Raw genomic sequence first — 18,699 nt, 5'->3', positions numbered from 1 at the left:
TCCTCCGCAGGGATACTTTCTTAGACACACACCACTCTGTTGTGAGGGTATAGTGGGTATGGTGGTTAAGGAGGAACATGAATGGAGAACTCATTCAGATAAGCAGTGTATTCATAGTCTGTAAAGAATAGTTTGTGAAGAAAAGCCTTGTTTGTGAAGAGCCACTTGTTAAAGAGGTCCTTCGGCCATTTTTGGACTTTTACTGTTGAAAAGCAATATCCTAAGTGTAAGTACAGTAAAGTACACAGGGTAGAAAAAGATACATGTTTTGAGCAATATAGTGTTTTTTAGGCACAACTGCAAAGTCCAAGGAGTAGGGCATTCACTGTGTTGGTTTGATGGGAATCTGTGAGGTCATTGTCTTCACCTCTTGCTTGAGGAACAATAGAGGGGCAATAGAGGACAAAAGAGGAAAGCCCAACCCCCCACTTGTGCTATGTCATGACTTACCTGGGCCACCTATTGAGATGCACCTTTTGTTAAGTAAATCAGGTGTTCCGGAAACACAATAGGTATTTAAATCTGAGTGGGAGCCAATGTGCAATTTGGCGCATGTACTGTACACACAGAGAAACACTTTCTCTCCCTTAACACCCACACACGCACACGCACACACACACACACACACACATACACACACACACACACACACACACACACATGCACACACACACGCAGACAGATGCTAGCTATAATGGGCTTTTTCCTCTGTGCTCTCTCTCTGACCTCCGTTTAGTTGTCCAGAGAGAGATAAAGCTGATGAGCAGGCCATTATTACTGCCTGGCCAGGTCACCACCTCACCTCTCGGCCTGTCAACACACACACATCTCAATCAGCAGCCACTGTGTGTGTGGGTGTGTGTGTTTGTGCGCAAGTGCCTTAGTGTGTACATGCTGCATATGTGTGTACTTGAAACAAGGTTTTAAAAAATGTAGTTACCTTCAGTTAAATTACTGGTCCTTAAACTAACAGAGAAGCAGCTATTAAAACTGAAATAAAACCTCAACTTAGTGTTGCAGGGTTTTATCAGATACTAAAGGACACTGACTGATACTGGCCCAGCAGGATCAATATAACAGCTGTTTTATAGATCTGTCTGAACTACACTACAGATGTGTGATAATAACTCTATTGGGTAGCGGTCTGGACACCTTGATGGTGCCCTCTAGCAGCTGCAGTGGGGAGCTGGGTCTGAATAAGGACAAGTCATAAAGCAGTTGACATGTTGTGCCAACTGTGGCCGAGTCAAAATGTATCTTTGACCTCTGATCCTTGGGGGTAGTCGGCAATGCTTTATTGGCATGACAACGTACTTGTTAAGATGGGGCTAGGGGTTCCCAACTGGGAACCCCCCCTCCCCCTTCAGCCCACAACAGTGGCGCAGGGAAAGCAAAAATATTCTTAAAAATATTTAACCTCCACACATTAACAAGTCCAATAGCTTAAATGAAAGATAAACACCTTGTTCATCTACCCAGCATGTCAGAATTTTAAAATGTTTTACAGCGAAAACATAGCACATATTTATGTTAAACCACCACTAGGGAAACATACAATATGTAGCCACATGGCTATGCAAATTAGCACAATCACAAACGCAGGATTAAAAGAAAAATAATTCACTAACCTTTTGAAAATCTTCATCAGATGACAGTAATAGCACATGTTACACAGTACATTTATGTTTTTTTCAATAATATGCAATTTATATCCATAAATCTCCATTTACATTGAGCCATGTTCAAGAAATGCAGCAGAAATGACCGGAGAAATTATAAATATCTCCAGCAGCTAACGCCAGATAACAGCAATAAACATCATAAACTTTGACTAAATATACATGTTCTACATATATTTAGAAAGATACACTTCTTCTTAATGCAAACGCTGTGTTACATTTTTTTTTAACGTTACAGAATTCGTTCACTATTCAATAATCTGAGACGGCGCTCAGCCATTAGCATTATTTCTCTACTATGTTGGATTCGACAAAAATACAATTTTATAACATAAATATTCCCTTACCTTTGATGGTCTTCGACAAGAATGCCATGGAAGGAGTTATACTTACCTAATATAACGTTTGGTTGCAGTTGGTGTGTCTATGTATTAGCAAAAGCTAACATCTTCAGGTGAATTACCCCAAAAAGGACTTCTGAAAATTGCGCATCAAAACTTCAAATTTACATATTATATGTCGACTAAACTGGTCAAACTAAATGCAGAATCAAGCTTTAGGATGTTTTTAACGTACAAAACAATTGGCGATTAAATCAAAAGTAACGAACTCACTTCAACCAGCTTGGAAAAAAACGTCCGTTTTTCCAGAGCGCGCTCCTGAAAACTCGTGACACCTCAGTATTTGGCCCACCAAGCAGTCAAAGCTCGTGCTATTTTCTCCGTTGCACGTCTCACTGTAAGATGGGAGCGTGCTGAAGAGATAGAAACTGTTCCCAGAGCCATAGCTTGTTGGCAAGGGTGGGGGCGATGACGTCAAATTTGGAGGAATTTTCTAAGGAGGGAGAGAGTGTTTGGGAGAATGGCTGCCCTGTGAGTTCTGCTTTACATACAGACATAATTTGAACGGTTTTAGAAGCTTTAGAGTGTTTTCTATTCAATAATAATTATTATATGCATATATTAGCAATTTTTGACAGTTTTTTTTTTAGTTTACTTTGGGCACACCATTCATCCAAAAGGGGGCAGTATTTCCCATAGCCCCATCAGGTTAAAGCAATACTCCCTCTACATCCTTCTCCCTCTCTTCGGCATACCCAGGCTGTGCTGATTTGTTCTCTCTTTCCTTCTCTCCTAATTGTGTTCTCTCGGTCCTTCCCTCCCACCTCTGACTGTTCCCTCTCTCTCCTTCCCTCCCACCTCTGACTGTTCCCTCTCTCCTTCCCTCCCACCTCTGACTGTTCCCTCTCTCCTTCCCTCCCACCTATGACTGTTCCCTCTCTCCTTCCCTCCCACCTCTGACTGTTCCCTCTCTCTCCTTCCCTCCCACCTCTGACTGTTCCCTCTCTCTCCTTCCCTCCCACCTCCGACTGTTCCCTCTCTCTCCTTCTCTCCCCCAGATCCAGCGTTCCAGGAACAAGCAGATGAAGGAGATGTTCCCAGATGGTTTTGGGATCCACCACGCTGGGATGCTGCGTGCTGACCATAGCCTGATGGAGAGCATGTTCTCCAGGGGTTACCTCAAGGTTCTGTGCTGTACTGCCACTCTGGCCTGGGGAGTCAATCTGCCTGCACATGTTGTCATCATCAAGGTCAGTTTGTGCACATGCGTTTCAAGTTCTGCTAGTCTATGAACAGGATACACATGGTATACACTGTCCAACAAAATGCTTACTTTCATTGGGTGAGTGTGCTTGTGGTAGTTTGTTAGTTTGTATGTGTGAGGGAGTTTTTCCGTCTGATTGAGGTATGAACTTGTAAGTCTCTATCATGTGCCCTTCACTCTTAGAAGACGGTAAGTCCGTGTAGGTGTCTGTACTAAAACACGCAGACGTTTGCCCATAAGGACTGTATTATCTCTCCAAAGCCACTCATATCCGGCCTCTCTTGTTCCCGTGGTGGACCTGGGCATCTTGGATGTGATGCAGATCTTCGGGCGTGCTGGGCAGCCCCAGTTCGACAAGTACGGCGAGGGCACCATCATCACGGCACATGACAAGCTGAGCCACTACCTCACCCTGCTCACTCAGCAGAACCCCATAGAGAGCCATTTCCTAGAGACCATGGCTGACAACCTCAACGCTGAGGTAGGGACACACACGCCACCGTCAATAATATAGCTCTTACCAACCGATCACACATCTTCAGGACCTCTCCTTTAACAATCATACCAGTGTTTCCACTGCAGTCATTTAGCTGTGGCGCTGCACCACACCAAAATCATTGCTGCTACACAAAATAAAAATGAAACATTGAAGATGCTAGAACAGTCCAAATGTACTTTTCCTCTGCAAACAACCCCATAGTTAAATAGTTTTTGTATTTACTTAGTCGCCTTGTTGTTGTGCGTTCTATCCAAGGTAAGTATTCCTCTAAAGGCACATTGAAGTTGCGAGTGCCATAGGGAGGGGAACATACATCCTGACAAGCAGTCAATGCACAACAATTCATAATGTAACAGTGGGAAAAACAGCTGTTTCCACTCCTACTTTATTTCTCAACTACTAAATATGCTCAAACTGCACCAGCAGCAGCATGGTTAAACTCAGCAGTCATTCTCACTGTGCATAGGGGAGAGTGGGCTAAATGTAACACAGCCACTATGGTGCATCAGTTAGGCTACAGGTGATAATGCGTATTGCTAATAGCATACTTGATAATATGGAACATGCACAGGCTATATGCATGGTCCAAAATGTTAAAAATATACTTTTTATTTTATTTTTGCATTGTAATTCCAGAAATGTCCATAATATATCTGAGGCTAATAGTGGAAAGTTAGTGTTTCACATTATTATTAACCAGCCAGTGTTGTGATTGGCTGTGATATTGGCCGAAGGGGCATCTGTTATCAAACTGAGAAAGCTGTGTGGCTGTTTATTGGCTGATAAAACAGCTTAGTGGCTGTTTTATATAGTGGAGATCGCTCTGTCATTTACTGGTTGCTAAAATTCTACACTGTTAACTCAATTTCAGTTTATGTGAGAAAACAAGCACTGAATAGTGTCGGGAATCATTCTACCATCTAAATCGCTGTGAAATGTATTTTCAATAACAAAAAATATTGTTTTTGCAGCTGTTTGAAGCTGGTGGACCAAAACAAAAGTTAACAATATTTGTCTTTATTGAAAAGATATTTCACAGCGACCTGTGTTTGACTGCAAATGCAACTGGCCCCCTTCAATCATGTTCTCTTCTCATCTCCAACCAATACCCTTTTCACGAAATGAACACAGTACAGTAAGTCACCACTAGATGGCACCCACCTCAAAGATTCAATGAGGACTTATTGAGAAGGAATCAATGCTGAGTATGGAATCTCCACCAGGTGCTGTAAGGGGGCTGAAATGACTGAATGTGATGTTATTGAATTCTCTCTCTCTTTCTCCCTCTCTCTGCAGGTATCACTAGGGACTGTGACTAACGTGGAGGAAGCAGTGAGGTGGCTGAGTTACACCTACCTGAGAGCCAACTCTCTGGCCTACGGGATCAACCACAAGGCCTACCAGGTACACACACATGCATGTGCATACACACACACGTACACACTCACAAGTACATACATAATGTGCACTCTCTTCTCTTATTGCCTAGCTCTCTGTGTTAGATGGACCCAGGTCTGGAGCTGTACTGTAAGGAACTGGTGGTGATGTCAGGGTTAAACTGTTCTGTCTCTGTGTTAGATGGACCCAGGTCTGGAGCGGTACTGTAAGGAACTGGTGGTGATGTCAGGGTTAAACTGTTCTGTCTCTGTGTTAGATGGACCCAGGTCTGGAGCTGTACTGTAAGGAACTGGTGGTGATGTCAGGGTTAAACTGTTCTGTCTCTGTGTTAGATGGACCCAGGTCTGGAGCGGTACTGTAAGGAACTGGTGGTGATGTCAGGGTTAAACTGTTCTGTCTCTGTGTTAGATGGACCCAGGTCTGGAGCGGTACTGTAAGGAACTGGTGGTGATGTCAGGGTTAAACTGTTCTGTCTCTGTGTTAGATGGACCCAGGTCTGGAGCTGTACTGTAAGGAACTGGTGGTGATGTCAGGGTTAAACTGTTCTGTCTCTGTGTTAGATGGACCCAGGTCTGGAGCGGTACTGTAAGGAACTGGTGATGGCAGCCAGGAAACTGGACAAGGCCAGGATGATCCGTTTCGAGAAGAGGACAGGATACTTCACTTCCACTGACCTGGGCAGAACCAACCAGCACTTCTATATCAAATACAACACCATGGAGGCACACCAGAGTTCCATAACATGATGTTATATGTACTATGTTGTATTGTACACTGAATGTACAAAACATTAAGAACACCTTCTCTTTCCATGACATACAGTACCAGTCAAAGATTTGGACACACCAACTCATTCAATGTTTTTTCTTTATTTTTACTATTTTCTTCATTGTAGATCAAAACTATGAAATAACACATATGTAGTAACCACAAAAGTGTTCAACAAATCAAAATATATTTTAGATTTTAGATTCTTCAAAGCAGTCACTCTTTGCCTTGATGACAGGTTTGCACACTCTTGGCATTCTCTCAACCAGCTTCATGAAGTAGTCACCTGGAATGTATTTCAATTAACATGGGCCAGCATCCCTGTGGAAAGCTTTCGACATCTTGTAGAGTCCATGCCCCGACAAATGTAATCTTTTCTGGGAGGAAAAAGGGATGCAGCTCAATATTAGTAAGGTGTTCCTAATGTTTGGTTTACTCCAATGTATTATATTATTGTAACCGGGTATAGATACCCTTCTGTGTAGATGTAGTATGGCATGGTATTATCTACAAAAAAACTCATCATGAATGATGGTACAGTAACATGCAATATACAACTAGATAACAGCTGTTCCTTATGTCATGTTTGTGTTTGTCCACCTCCTCCTCCATGCAGACGTTCAACGAGCTGTTCAACTCCCAGAAGACAGAGGCTGACATCCTCAGCATCGTCTCCAAGACGAGGAGTTTGAACAGGTCAAGGTGAGAGGTCACAGGTCACACTGAGAGGTCACTCATCACACATTATAGACTGCCGCAGGACACCTGATCAACAGTATAGCAAGGTCTTAATATAGTTTGAGTACCCAGGTGGAAGTGCTCCTGAGTGTGTATGTGTGTGTGTGTGTGTTATTTTCCCAGGTGCGTGATAAGGAGATGGAGGAAATAGAGCAGATGCTATGTAACTACTGTGAGCTCCCTGCTGCAGGCGGAGTGGAGAACGGATACAGCAAGATCAACATCCTACTGCAGAACTACATCGGCCCGGGGAGAGGTGGACAGCTTCTCCCTCATCTCAGACCTGTCCTACGTAGCACAGGTGGGTTACAGGCACAACACCACACACAGCTCCACACACACACTACACACAGCACCACACACAGCACCACACACACACTACACACAGCACCACACACACACTACACACAGCACCACACACAGCACCACACACACACTACACACAGCACCACACACAGACTACACACAGCACCACACACAGCACCACACACACACTACACACAGCACCACACACACACTACACACAGCACCACACACAGCACCACACACCCACACACACACTACACACAGCACCACACACACACTACACACAGCACCACACACAGCACCACACACACAATACACACAGCACCACACACACACTACACACAGCACCACACACAGCACCACATACACATTACACACAGCACCACACACAGCACCACACACAGCACCACACACACACTACACACAGCACCACACACACACTACACACAGCACCACACACAGCACCACACACACACTACACACAGCACCACACACACAAACTGAACCATACCTGAAGAAACTTTAACCTGTGTACATACTCTGCTTCACCACCAAACTGAGCTAGCCTAGCCCCTCTGAGGCGTTCAGCTCTACCCCTGTGTCCCCTGCTAGGCCGCAGCCCCTGCCAATACTTCCCCTTCCCTCAGCCAGCAGCATATGGCGTCCACATTCTAGAGCAGACTGTTGTACTGATAGGGGTTAAGAAATGGTGTCTTAACTAATCATATAGTACACATCCATAAATGGGTTTCCTGTTTGTACTAGCATCTCCATCGTTTCAGAAGGATCATGAGGCTTTCATGAACTGTCACAGTTAATCTGCCATGCCGGCATTTCGGCATTATGCTCTTTATGAAAATCAAATGGTTTAATATATCTGATGGAATGTAATATGTTTGGCTGGTGCATATTTCACAATGACTGATAGCATGGAATCTTTTTTTACATATGGAGTTTTTTTCTCCCCGCATCCCATCCCCTCTTCCCATCCCCTCTTCCCATCCCCTCTTCCCATCCCCTCTTCCCATCCCCTCTTCCCATCCCCTCTTCCCATCCCCTCTTCCCATCCCCTCTTCCCATCCCCTCTTCCCATCCCCGCATCCCATCCCCTCTTCCCATCCCCTCTTCCCATCCCCTCTTCCCATCCCCGCATCCCATCCCCTCTTCCCATCCCCTCTTCCCATCCCCTCATCCCATCCCCTCTTCCCATCCCCTCTTCCCATCCCCTCTTCCCATCCCCTCTTCCCATCCCCGCATCCCATCCCCTCTTCCCATCCCCTCTTCCCATCCCCTCTTCCCATCCCCGCATCCCATCCCCTCATCCCATCCCCTCTTCCCATCCCCTCATCCCATCCCCTCATCCCATCCCCTCTTCCCATCCCCTCTTCCCATCCCCGCATCCCATCCCCTCATCCCATCCCCTCTTCCCATCCCCTCATCCCATCCCCTCTTCCCATCCCCTCTTCCCATCCCCTCTTCCCATCCCCTCTTCCCATCCCCGCATCCCATCCCCTCTTCCCATCCCCTCTTCCCATCCCCTCTTCCCATCCCCTCTTCCCATCCCCTCTTCCCATCCCCTCTTCCCATCCCCTCTTCCCATCCCCTCTTCCCATCCCCTCTTCCCATCCCCTCTTCCCATCCCCTCTTCCCATCCCCTCTTCCCATCCCCTCTTCCCATCCCCTCTTCCCATCCACCCTTCCCATCCCCTCTTCCCATCCCCTCTTCCCATCCCCTCTTCCCATCCCCTCTTCCCATCCCCTCTTCCCATCCCCGCATCCCATCCCCTCTTCCCATCCCCTCATCCCATCCCCTCATCCCATCCCCTCATCCCATCCCCTCTTCCCATCCCCTCTTCCCATCCCCTCTTCCCATCCCCTCTTCCCATCCCCTCTTCCCATCCCCTCTGCTGAACCCATCTATCCATGGTTTCCGCGGTAACTGATTCCATGTGGCTGAATATTTGGAATTGTTCACAGCAAATTCCCTCTTTGCTCCTATTTCGCCCGATTTCAGATGTTCAGCCGGTTTAGATGGCTGTGGCCGGGAGGCAGGCAGCCACAGTGGAATAGAAGGGATCTGATGGTTAATCCAGACTGAGGACTGATAGGTCCTGCTCCCGCATGTTACTGCCACTACACACCAACAGAGACACACACACACACACACACACACACACACACACACACACACACACACAAGCACAGAGATAAAGTTGCATACATACATATATGTGCGCACACTCACAAACACTGGCAGACATACCATCTCTCTCTCTCTCTCTCTCTCTCTCTCTCTCTCTCACACACACACACACACACACACACACACACACACACACACACACACACACACACACACACACACACACACACACACACACACACACACACACACACACACACACACACACTCTCTCTCTCTCTCTCTCTACCAGGGGCTAACTCCCTGTCTCTCATGCATACCCACACACTCCTCGATGGCTTCAGCAACTGGATGATAGATAGAGCTGTTCTGCAGGCCGGTGCACTTGACCGCAGGACACCAGGAGTTCTCCTGAGAGAGTAGATTATTGTACATGAGCGCTGAGAGACCTGAGACCACAGTTCACCTGTGTTTACTGTATGCTCTTAAAGACACATGCACACAAAATAACTGGAGAAGGAAGGCAGCTTCATCATGAAGTTAGTCAATCTCAATAATCTCCCTGGTTGGAACTATGAGTGTGAGGCCTGATGTGTTTTGGCTGTTGGTCATTATTTGGAGTATGAGTGTAGGCTCAGTAACGGTGTGAGTGTAGGCTCAGTAACGGTGTGAGTGTAGGCTCAGTAAGGGTGTGAGTGTAGGCTCAGTAAGGGTGTGAGTGTAGGCTCAGTAAGGGTGTGAGTGTAGGCTCAGTAAGGGTATGAGTGTAGGCTCAGTAAGGGTGTGAGTGTAGGCTCAGTAAGGGTGTGAGTGTAGGCTCAGTAAGGGTGTGAGTGTAGGCTCAGTAAGGGTGTGAGTGTAGGCTCAGTAAGGGTGTGTGTGTAGGCTCAGTAAGCTTGTGAGTGTAGGCTCAGTAAGGGTGTGAGTGTAGGCTCAGTAAGGATGTGAGTGTAGGCTCAGTAAGCGTGTGAGTGTAGGCTCAGTAATGGTGTGAGTGTAGGCTCAGTAAGGGTGTGAGTGTAGGCTCAGTAACGGTGTGAGTGTAGGCTCAGTAACGGTGTGAGTGTAGGCTCAGTAAGGGTGTGAGTGTAGGCTCAGTAAGGATGTGAGTGTAGGCTCAGTAAGGGTCTGAGTGTAGGCTCAGTAAGGATGTGAGTGTAGGCTCAGTAAGCGTGTGAGTGTAGGCTCAGTAAGGGTGTGAGTGTAGGCTCAGTAAGGGTGTGAGTGTAGGCTCAGTAACGGTGTGAGTGTAGGCTCAGTAAGGGTGTGAGTGTAGGCTCAGTAAGGGTGTGAGTGTAGGCTCAGTAAGGGTGTGAGTGTAGGCTCAGTAAGGGTGTGAGTGTAGGCTCAGTAAGCTTGTGAGTGTAGGCTCAGTAAGGGTGTGAGTGTAGGCTCAGTAAGGGTGTGAGTGTAGGCTCAGTAAGGGTGTGAGTGTAGGCTCAGTAAGGGTGTGAGTGTAGGCTCAGTAAGGGTGTGAGTGTAGGCTCAGTAAGGGTGTGAGTGTAGGCTCAGTAAGCGTGTGAGTGTAGGCTCAGTAAGGGTGTGAGTGTAGGCTCAGTAAGGGTGTGAGTGTAGGCTCAGTAAGGGTGTGAGTGTAGGCTCAGTAAGGGTGTGAGTGTAGGCTCAGTAAGGGTGTGAGTGTAGGCTCAGTAAGCGTGTGAGTGTAGGCTCAGTAAGGGTGTGAGTGTAGGCTCAGTAAGGGTATGAGTGTAGGGTTTTCTCTCCAGAGGGTTTGATGTAGGAGTGCGGTTGCCCTAGTGGCCTTTTAACCAGCAGCAGACCAACATCTGGCCCAGCTGGTGTTTCTGTGTCTCTGCCTATCTATATGCCTGTTTCTATGTCTGCCTGCCTGTCTCTGTCCATCCTCCCACTCAACCACATGTCCCGGACAGAAGCAGATCTGACCAATCTATCACAGATAGCAGCCTCGCCCCGACTTATCCATCACAACAGAGCCAGGCCCAACAAATCAATCCCAGCACGGCCAATCCATCATGTCATTAACACCTGCCCAAATCAATAAGAGCCCAGCCACGTCAAATCTGACCAGTTTATCAACGAGCAGCGCCAACCACCTGACCCATCTTTCAGGACAGACATGAGCAATTCATCATCGCACAGCCAGGCCTGACCCATGTTTCAGAACAGAGCCTGATCATACCAGTCCCGCGGCTCTCAATCAGACATGATTAATCGTCCTACATCTTGATGGATTATTTCAGTCTCTTAATGACTCTCTCTGTCCTGCTGTACCCATTGTAGAACACTGCTCTAAATCTGTCTGTAGCCTGTGTGTTTTTACACCTGCTGTAATACACTACTCCAATTGTGACTCTCTGTCTGTCCTTGTTTTTCTACTATAGAATGGCACTCAAATTGTAACTGTGTGTGTGTATTTCGTCCTTGTGTGGAACGCAGCTCGTGTCGTCAGGGCTCTGTTTGAGATTGCTCTGAGGAAGCGCTGGCCTGCCATGACCTACCGCCTGCTCAACCTGTGTAAAGTGATAGACAAGTGTCTGTGGGGCTTCGCTCACCCCCTGAGACAGTTCTCCATCCTGCCTCACAACGTGCTGGCCCGTCTGGAGGAGAAGAAACTCACTGTGGACAAACTGAAAGATATGCAGAAGGACGAGATAGGTGAGACAATACTGGGCCAGGTGTGGTTCACTACCAAATTAGACACAATTCTATTGTGTGTGTGTGTGTGTGTGTGTGTGTGTGTGTGTGTGTGTGTGTGTGTGTGTGTGTGTGTGTGTGTGTGTGTGTGTGTGTGTGTGTGTGTGTGTGTGTGTGTGTGTGTGTGTGAGAGTATGCGCTCGCTCGCGCAGCGTGCTATAGTGATACCACTCCCCTCTCTCTCTGTGTCCCAGGTCACATGCTCCACCATGTGAACATCGGGTTGAAGGTGAAGCAGTGTGTCCACCCTTCCATACTGCTGGAGGCCACCATCCAACCAATCACACACACCGTCTCCCCCGACTTCCAGTGGCACGACCAGGTAACCATGTCGACCTCACCTAGGATCACCTCGATGTCTCTCGCTCTCTCTCTCTCCCTCACACACACACACACACACACAGTACACAAACAGTAGGCATTATCAGAGCACTCTTTAAGTGTGTCTAAATGCTGTTAACAGTAGAAATGTGTTAGTGTGAAGTGTCAGTAGTCTGTCAGTATGGAGCTGTCCTCTCCACCAATGGCCCTGCTCCTTTCCTCCTCCAGCCAGTGGTAGATTAATGAGTGAAAAGTGGGAATCTCGCTGCTGTTCTACCTCTGTAGCCTCTGAAAATAAACGAGGTGGAGCAGTCAGCTGCTGAAACAACCCTGCAGCGTCTGATTTCCATCACTGTGTTTCCCTCCTCATCACAGACTTTACCTCTGGAAGTGTACTGGTTGAGGGCTCTTCTTTTCTTTTGATGGTTAAAATTAAGGTTTATTTAAAGGGGAGATGGCTGATTCTAGATCAGTGTTTAGGTGCATCACCTTCTAGTACTATTATCCTGCGGCTTTAACACTACATGTGAGTTAGGCTATAGAATCTCTATGGAGATTGGAGAATGTCATTGAGGCAGATGACTCCTGTAGTTGGTGAGGGAGTCAGGGTGGAATAGGAGGCCCGCTGTAGCCAGGCTGTGTATGAAGATGAATGTTTGTGTGATTAGCGATGCATGCTCTGCTCATGGGAGAGTTGTAATGGGACACCCCCAGCTTAGCCAGTGATCCCTGCTGCATATGTACACACGCCTTGCCACGCAAGCTAGCCAGGACACATGTAGAGACACATGAGATCTCCTTCTCCCTAACTCTAACCCAAGCCACGGACTCCAGGATCATGATTCATTCTAATAGGGAGTTGGATGTCGTTTTCTAATATTAATGTGTGGTTCCCCACTCCCTTTAGTGTTTTTCTATTTTGAGGTCATCCGAATGTTGAGCATTTATCATGAGTAGGACCCAGAATTGTTCCTGGTTCAGGTCACATGGTTGGGAATAACTCCTAGCCCTAATCAAGAGTAGTGTCACTGATATCTTTAGACATTTACACAAAAGGGCGAGGGACCAGGCCAGAAGATGACATTATAGCTGTTGTTTTAGTGTGTTTGTCTGTGCAAACTGGACTGTCTGTCCGTGTGTCATAAAGCAGTCTCCTGGACCTGTGGCCTGTTAGCCAGCCAGCAGTTGTTTCCACAGCAGTGGAAAGGCATTAGCGTACAGTGTTCTGCAGGGTGTCAGCGCCGAGCAGAGAGATGCACAGTACAGTGCACCTCCTACTGGGGAGAGAGGAGAGGATAGGGCTGATGTTTCTGTTTGGAGTCACCCCAAAACCCATTCCTGAACGTTTTACACACATACACACATGCACCACAACACACGCACCTACTAACAAATACACAAGTACATTGCTTTGTTTTGAATTACTGCTATCTGGTTAAACAACCTGAAAGTGCTCTGATCTTCTAATGCCACTGATTCTTCATGCTTCTGCCCTCCTCTCCTCTCCTCTGCCTCTCCTCTCTCCTCTGCCTCTCCTCTCTCCTCTGCCTCTCTCCTCTGCCTCTCTCCTCTGCCTCTCTCCTCTGCCTCTCTCCTCTCTCCTCTGCCTTTCCCCTCTCTCCTCTTCCTCTCTCCTCTCTCCTCTGCCTCTCCTCTCTCCTCTGCCTCTCCTCTCCTCTCTCCTCTGCCTCTCCTCTCTCCTCTGCCTCTCCTCTCTCCTCTGCCTCTCTCCTCTGCCTCTGCTCCTCTGCCTCTCTCCTCTGCCTCTCTCCTCTCTCCTCTGCCTTTCCCCTCTCTCCTCTTCCTCTCTCCTCTCTCCTCTGCCTCTCCTCTCTCCTCTGCCTCTCCTCTCCTCTCTCCTCTGCCTCTCCTCTCTCCTCTTGCCTCTCCTCTCCTCTCTCCTCTGCCTTTCTCCTCTCTCCTCTGCCTCTCCTCTCTCCTCTCCTCTCTCCTCTGCCGCTCTCCTTTGCCTCTCTCTCTCCTCTGCCTCTCCTCTCTCCTCTGCCTCTCCTCTCCTCTCTCCTCTCTTAGTGTCATGGTTCAGTGGGAGAGGCCTGGTGGCTGTGGGTGGAGGACCCCATCATCTACCATTCAGAGTATCTGCTCCTACAGAAGAAATAGGTGGGTTTCGGGGTACCATTAACTTCTAGAATGTGTCTGAGAGCTTTTAGGTTGCCCCTAACTACAGATCTAGGATCAGATTACCTGACCCCTAATCCTAACCTTAACCATTACAGGTACGGAATATATCTGACCCTGTATTAGTGGATATGGTTGAGCCTAGTCTTTCTTACCTTGTGTGTGTTTTCCAGGTGGTGAGGGGGGAGCCCCAACAGCTGGTGTTCACTATCCCTATCTTTGAGCCCATGCTCTCCCAGTACTATATAAGAGCTGTGTCAGACCGCTGGCTGGGCTCAGAGGCTGTCTGCATTATCAACTTCCAACACCTCATCCTGCCTGAGAGACATCCCCCGCATACTGGTACTGTACAGACTCACACGCACAGACAGACCAACCCTCAGAGGTGTACAGAAACAATTCTTCATACTTCACACACACACACCTTTCTTTGTCTTTTTTTCCTTGACAAATGTACCCATACGTTGTCTCAATGTTGCCCTGTGGATTTTCAGAGCTGCTGGACCTGCAGCCGTTGCCCATCACCGCCCTGGGGAACCCGGAGTACGAGAGTCTGTACAAGTTCACCCACTTCAATCCCATCCAGACACAGATCTTCCACACGCTCTACCACACCGACACCAACGTCCTGCTGGGGGCGCCAACAAGCTCCGGTAAAACCATCACTGCCGAGTTGGCCATGTTCCGAGTCTTCAACCAGTACCCTACCTCCAAGCTGTCTGCCTCCCTTCACTCGATCTCTCTCTCTTTTTATCATTCTATATCGCTATACATTTCTCTCTGTTTATATCCTTGCTCTGTGTGTGTTCTCAGGTGGTGTACATTGCCCCTCTGAAAGCTCTGGTCAGGGAGAGGATTGAGGACTGGAAGATCAGGATAGAGGAAAAACTGGGGAAGAAGTGAGAGAGACTTGGTTATAACCATGGCATTTCTGTTGCATTCACATCTCCCAACACCATCAGCTGTGGTATATCCATCCATCCATCCATCCATCCATCCATCCATCCATCCATCCATCCATCCATCCATCCATCCATCTATCTATCTATCTATCTATCTATCTATCTATCTATCTATCTATCTATCTATCTATCGTCTCTTTCTCGCTCTCTCCCCTCCCTCTCCCTCATTCCCTCTCTCCTCGTCCCTAGGGTTGTGGAGTTGACAGGTGATGTGACTCCAGACATGGGACCTGATCGTGACCACGGCGGAGAAGTGGGACGGTGTGAGTAGCTAAAGGCAGAACAGCAGCTACGTCCAGAAAGTAGCCATCCTCATCATCGTTGAGATCCACCTGCTAGGTACCACAGCCTAGTTCTATCTAGAAGCATATAGAGAGATCTTTAATATCTATGGGTATGGTTCTTGCCTCACAAACCCCATGAAATCAAAACTTTTACCCTCATACAAACAGAACGTTCTATAGAGCCTAAACTTTAACCCTCATAAACCCTCATACAAACAGAACGTTCTATAGAGCCTTAACTTTTACCTTCATAAACCCTCATACAAACAGAACGTTCTATAGAGCCTTAACTTTTACCTTCATAAACCCTCATACAAACAGAACGTTCTATAGAGCCTAAACTTTTACCTTCATAAACCCTCATACAAACAGAACGTTCTATAGAGCCTAAACTTTTACCTTCATAAACCCTCATACAAACAGAACGTTCTATAGAGCCTAAAATTTTAAAATCATAAACCCTCATACAAACAGAACGTTCTATAGAGCCTTAACTTTAACCCTCATAAACCCTCATACAAACAGAACGTTCTATAGAGCCTTAACTTTTACCTTCATAAACCCTCGTACAAACAGAACGTTCTATAGAGCCTTAACTTTTACCTTCATAAACCCTCGTACAAACAGAACGTTCTATAGAGCCTAAACTTTTACCTTCATAAACCCTCATACAAACAGAACGTTCTATAGAGCCTAAACTTTTACCTTCATAAACCCTCATACAAACAGAACGTTCTATAGAGCCTAAAATTTTAAAATCATAAACCCTCATACAAACAGAACGTTCAATAGAGCCTAAACTTTTACCTTCATAAACCCTCATACAAACAGAACGTTCTATAGAGCCTAAAATTTTAAAATCATAAACCCTCATACAAATAGAACGTTCTATAGAGCCTAAACTTTAACCCTCATAAACCCTCATACAAGCAGAACGTTCTATAGAGCCTTAACGTTAACCCTCATAAACCCTCATACAAACAGAACGTTCTATAGAGCATAAACTTTAACCATCATAAACCCTCATACAAACAGAACGTTCTATAGAGCCTTAACTTTAACCATCACACAAACAGAACGTTCTATAGAGCCTTAACTTTAACCCTCATAAACCCTCATACAAACAGAACGTTCTATAGAGCCTTAACTTTAACCATCACACAAACAGAACGTTCTATAGAGCCTTAACTTTAACCATCATAAACCCTCATACAAACAGAACGTTCTATAGAGCCTTAACTTTAACCATCATAAACCCTCATACAAACAGAACGTTCTATAGAGCCTTAACTTTAACCATCACACAAACAGAACGTTCTATAGAGCCTTAACTTTAACCATCATAAACCCTCATACAAACAGAACGTTCTATAGAGCCTTAACTTTAACCATCATAAACCTTCATACAAACAGAACGTTCTATAGAGCCTTAACTTTAACCATCATACAAACAGAACGTTCTATAGAGCCTTAACTTTAACCATCATAAACCCTCATACAAACAGAACGTTCTATAGAGCCTTAACTTTAACCATCATACAAACAGAATGTTCTATAGAGCCTTAACTTTAACCATCATAAACCCTCATACAAACAGAACGTTCTATAGAGCCTTAACTTTAACCATCACACAAACAGAACGTTCTATAGAGCCTTAACTTTACCCATCATAAACCCTCATACAAACAGACCATTCTATAGAGCCTTAACTTTAACCATCACACAAACAGAACGTTCTATATAGCCTTAACTTTAACCATCATAAACCCTCATACAAACAGAACGTTCTATAGAGCCTTAACTTTAACCATCACACAAACAGAACGTTCTATAGAGCCTTAACTTTACCCATCATAAACCCTCATACAAACAGAACGTTCTATAGAGCCTTAACTTAAAACTTCTTCAGGATTATGTACCTGTACAGGAACCAAAGCGGAAATTCCAGAGCGCCAACTAATTGTACTCGTTAAAACTCAAACTTTCATTAAAATTCACATGCAGGGTACTCAATTCAATCCACACTCGTTGTAGTGGTCCATATATACCCAAAATGGAAGCTGTATGAATTGCAAACACAGTTCCATCATTTATGGCAAGCCATAGACAATACAAAGACTGGCGGATTAATTTTTTCTTTGTAGATTTTGTGATCAGGTTTTCTTGCGATTTTGACAACGGAACTCGTTCTGTTATAGTCACAGACACCATTGAACCAGTTCTAGAAACTTCAGAGTGTTTTCTATGCACACATACTAATCATATGCATATACTATATTCCTGGCATGAGTAGCAGGACGTTGAAATGTTGCGCGATTTTTAACAGAATGTTGAAAAAAGTAGCTTGATCTCCAACAGGTTTTAACCATCACACAAACAGAACGTTCTATAGAGCCTTAACTTTAACCATCACACAAACAACATTCTTATAGAATTCTAAAGAGTTAATAATAATACTACTCTCCATAGTGAAGTGCTTTGTCCAACTTTCTCACACTGGACCATACCACTGTGTCTCACACTGGACCATACCACTGTGTCTCACACTGGACCATACCACTGTGTCTCACACTGGACCATACCACTGTGTCTCACACTGGACCATACCACTGTGTCTCACACTGGACCATACCACTGTGTCTCACACTGGACCATACCACTGTGTCTCACACTGGACCATACCACTGTGTCTCACACTGGACCATACCACTGTGTCTCACACTGGACCATACCACTGTGTCTCACACTGGACCATACCACTGTGTCTCACACTGGACCATACCACTGTGCCTCACACTGGACCATACCACTGTGTCTCACACTGGACCATACCACTGTGTCTGTATCCCAGGGGAGGACAGAGGTCCTGTGCTGGAGGTCATAGTGTCCAGGACCAACTTCATCTCCTCCCACACCAACAAGACTGTCCGGTGGTGGGCCTGTCCACGGGTGAGCTCTCCATAGCAACCACATACTAGACACTACAAGCATCGTGAAACGCCGCTCCTGGTAGGAGTTGCACTTAGGCTCAGACCTAGGATCAGTTTCTTATCTGAATCAGGCATTACAACAGTGTTCTACCCTGATCATACCAAGACATCTCCTGTAGTTTAAACCAGCTCACCCTTTCACCTTTTGACCTCCTGTCCTGTGTTCAGATAGACTTCATGTCTCTATCATC

The 18,699-nt window shown here is 46.1% G+C and overlaps 1 pseudogene; it reads left to right on the top strand.

Annotated features, from left to right (window-relative positions):
* LOC135519719 (activating signal cointegrator 1 complex subunit 3-like) overlaps positions 1 to 18,699 on the top strand; it is a 223,170-nt pseudogene that overhangs the window by 169,817 nt on the left and 34,654 nt on the right.

This window comes from Oncorhynchus masou, chromosome 29 (genome assembly GCF_036934945.1).
Source record: "Oncorhynchus masou masou isolate Uvic2021 chromosome 29, UVic_Omas_1.1, whole genome shotgun sequence".
NCBI classification, from domain to species: Eukaryota; Metazoa; Chordata; class Actinopteri; order Salmoniformes; family Salmonidae; genus Oncorhynchus; species Oncorhynchus masou.
The sequence above is the reverse complement of the archived record's forward strand: the minus strand, read 5'-3'. Positions and strand labels throughout refer to the sequence as shown.